Source organism: Somniosus microcephalus, unplaced genomic scaffold (assembly GCF_052327205.1).
Source record: "Somniosus microcephalus isolate GS21.2 unplaced genomic scaffold, FLI_Smic_1.0 unresolved_chr8, whole genome shotgun sequence".
In the NCBI taxonomy this organism is placed as follows: domain Eukaryota; kingdom Metazoa; phylum Chordata; class Chondrichthyes; order Squaliformes; family Somniosidae; genus Somniosus; species Somniosus microcephalus.
This window is the reverse complement of record NW_028225186.1, coordinates 33684233-33688194: the sequence shown is the minus strand read 5'-3', so window position 1 is coordinate 33688194 and position 3962 is coordinate 33684233.

Genomic DNA, 3962 nt, shown 5'->3' with positions numbered 1-3962 from the left:
CTTTCGGTCAGGTTGTGGTCTGTGGGTCAGTTTCTGAATGGTAGGTCATGTTGTGCTCTGAGGGTCAGTTTCTATGTGCTCGGACAGGTTTTGGTCAGTGTGTAAGTTTCTATGTGTTCTGGCAGGATTTGGTCAGTGGGTCATTTCTGTGAGTTTGGTCAGGTTGTGTTCTATTGGTCAGTTTCTGTGTGTTCGTTCAGGATTTGATCAGTGGTTCAGCTTTTTTGTGTTTGCTGAGGTTGTAGTCAGTGGGTCAGTTTATGTGTATTCGGTCAGGATTTGGTCAGTGGGTCAGTTTCTGTGTGTTCAGTCAGGTTGTAATCAGTGGGTCAGTTTATGTGTGTTCGGTCAGGATTTGGTCAGAGGGCCAGTTCCTGTGTGTTCGGTCAGCTTGTGGTCAGTGGATCAGTTTATGTGTGTTCTGTCAGGTTGTGGGAAGTTAGCCATTTTCTGTGCTTTCGGTCAGGATATGTCAGTGGGTCAGTTTCTGTGTGCTCAGTCAGGATGTGGTCTGTGAGTCAGTTTCTGTGTACTCAGACGGGTTGTGATCAGTGGGTCAGCTTCTGCATGTTTGGTCAAAATTTAGTCAGTGGGTCAGTTTCTGTGTGTTCGGTCACTTTGTGCTCAATGTGTCAGATTCTGTGTGCTCAGTCAGGATTTGTTCAGTGAGTCAGTTTCTGTGTGTTCAGCCAGTTTGTGGTCAGTGGTCTGTTTTGGTGTGTAGGGTCAGGTTTCGGTACGAAGGCCCATTTCTGTGAGCTCGGTCAGTTTGGGGTCAGTGGGTCAGTTTCAGTGTTTTATCGTTCAGGTTGTGGTCAGTGGGTGTATTTCAGTGTTTGTTCAGTCAGGTTGTGGTGCATGGGTCACTCTCTGTGTGTTCAGTCAGGATTTGGTCAGTGGGTCAGTTTCTGTGTGTTTGCTCAGTTTGCAGTCATAGGGTCAGTTTTCGTGTGTTCGGTCAGGATTTGGTCAGTGGGTCAGTTTCTGTGTGATCAGTCAGGTTGTATTCAGTGGGTCAGTTTCTGTGTGTTCGGTCAGCTTGTGGTCAATGGTTCAGTTTATGTGTGTTCAGTCAGGTTGTGGACATTGGGTCAGTTTCTGTGTGCTCACACAGGTTCTGGTCAGTGGTTCATTTTCTTTGTGTTCAGTCAGGTTGTGGTCATTGGATCAGTTTCTGTGTGTTCTATCAGGTTGCGTTCAGTGGATCATTTTCTGTGTGTTCAGTTAGGTTGTGGTCAGTTTGTCAGTTTCTGTTTGTTCGATCAGGTGTGGTCAATTGGTCATTTTCTGTGAGATCGATCAGTTTGTGGTCAGTGTGTCAATTTCTGTGTTTTCAGCCAGGATTTGTTCAGTGTGTCAGTTTCGTTGTGCTCAGTCAGGTTGTGGTCAGTTGGTCAGTTTCTGTGTCTTCATTCTTGTTGTGGTCATTGTGTCAGTTTCTGTGTGTTCGATCAGGTTGTGGTCAATGGGTCAGTTCCTGTGTGTTCGGTCAGGATTTGTGCAGTATGTCAGTTTCTGTGTGATCAGTCATGTTGTGGTCAGTGGGTCAGATGCTGCGTGTTCGGTCAGGATTTGTTCAGTATGTCAGTTTCTTTGTGATCAGTCATGTTGTGGTCAGTGGGTATGAATTATTTTGTTTTCTTTCTTCATTGATGGGATGTGGGCGTCGCTGGCTGGCTAGGCCTGCATTTAGTGCCCGTCCCTTATTGCCCTTGAGAGGATGCTGGTGAGACGCCTTCTTGAACCGCTGCAGTTCATATGGTGTAAGTACACCCACAATACTGTTAGGATGGGAGTTCCAGGTTTTTGGCCCAGCGACAGTGAAGGAACGGCGATACAGGTCCAAGTCAGGATGATGTGTGGCTTGGAGCGGCACTTGTATGTGGTGATGTTCCCATGCATCTGCTGCCCTTGTCCTTCTAAGTGGTAGAGGTCGCGGGTTTGGAAGGTGCTGTTGAAGGAGCTTTGGCGAGTTGCTGCAGTGCATCTTGTAGATGGTACACACTGCAGACAAAGTGCGCCGGTGGTGGAGGGAGTGAATGTTGAATGTGCTGGATGGAGTGCCAATCAAGCGGGCTGCTTTATCCTGACTGATGTCGAGCTTCTTGCGTGTTGTTGGAGCTGCACTCATCCAGGCAAGTGGAGAGTATTCCATCACACTTCTGACTTGTGCCTTGTAGATGGTGGAAAGGCTCTGGGGAGTCAGGAGTGAGACACTCGCCGCAGAATTCCCAGCCTCTGGCCTGCTCTTGTAGCCACAGTACTTATAACGCTGGGCCAGTTCAGTTTCTGATCAATGGTAACCCCCAGGATGTTGATAGTGGGGGATTCAGCGATGGTAATGCCATTGAATGTCAAGGGGAGATGGTTAGAGTCTCGCTTGTTGGAGGTGGTCATTGCCTGGCACTTGTGTGGTGCGAATGTTACTTGCCACTTGTCAGCACAAGTCTGAATGTTGGCCAGGTCTTGCTGCATATGGACACGGACTGCATCAGTATCTGACGAGTCTCGAATGGTGCTGAACAGTGTGCAAACATCAGCGAACATCCCCACTTCTGACCTTATGATGGAGGGAAGTTCATTGATGAAACAGCTGAAGATGGTTGGGCCTAGGACACTGCCCTGAGGATCTCCTGCTGTGATGTCATGTGATTGAGATGAATGACCTCCAACAACCACAGCCAACTTCCTTTGTGCTAGGTATGATTCTGTGTGTTTGATAAGGATGTGTTCAATGTGTCAGTTTCTCTGCATTCTGTCAGGTTGTGGTCATTGTGTCGGTTTCTGTGTTCGATCATGATGTGGTCAATGGGTTAATTTCTGCGTGTTCTCTCAGGTTGTGTTCAATGGATCAGTTTCTGTGTGTTCTCTCAGTTTGTGTTCAGTGGTGCAATTTCTGTGTGCTCAGTAAGGTTGTGCTCAGTTAGTCAGTTTCAGTGAGTTCCATTAGTTTGTGGTCAGTGTATCAGTTTCGCTGGGTACCGTCAGTGTGTGGTCAGTGGGAATGTTTCTATTTGATCTGTCAAGTTGCTGTCATTGGGACAGTTTATATGAGTTCGGTCAGGATTTGTTCAGTTCATCAGTTTCTTTGTGTTTTGCAGGTTGTGGTCAATGTTCACTTTCGGTGTGTTGGGTCAGGTTTTGGTAGGAAGGCCAGTTTCTGTGTGCTCGGTCAGGTTGTGGTCAGTGGGTCAGTCTCAGTGTTTGTTCCTTCAGGTTGTGGTCAGTGGGTCAGTTTCTGATGTTCGGAGAGGTTGTTCTCAGAGGCTCCGTTTATGTGTGTTCGGTCAGGATTTGGTCAGTGGGCCAGCTTTTGTGTGCTCGGTCAGCTTGTGGTCAGTTGGTCAGTTTAAGTGTGTTCAGACAGGTTGTGGTCAGTGGGTCAGTTTCTGTTTGTTCGGTCATTTGTGGTCAATTGGTAAGTTTCTGTGTGCTGGGTCAGTTTGTGGTCAGTGGATCAGCTTCTGTGTGTTCGATCAGGATTTGTTCTGTGTGTCAGCTTCTCTGTGCTTGGTCAGATTGTGGTCAGTGGGTCAGTTTCTTTGTCTTCATCCATGTTGCGGTCATTATGACAATTTCTGTGTATTTGGTCAGGTTCTGTTCAGTTGGTCAGTTTCTGTGTGTTCAGTCAGGATTTTTTCATTGTGTCAATTTCTGTGTTATCAGTCATGTTTTTGTCAGTGGGTCAGTTTCTGTGTGTTTGATCACGATTTGGTCAGTGTGTCAGTTTCTCTGTGCTCGGTCAGGTTGTGGTCAGTGGTGCAGTTTCTGTGTCTTCATTCATGTTGTGGTCTTTGTGTCGGTTTCTGTGTGTTCGGTCAGGTTGTGATCAGTGGGTCGATTTCTGTGTGTACGGACAAGATTTTCTCAGTGTGTCAGTTTCTGTGTGATCAGCCATGTTGTAGTCAGTGGGTCAGATCCTGTGTGTTCGGTCAGGATGTGGTCAGTGGGACAGTTTATCT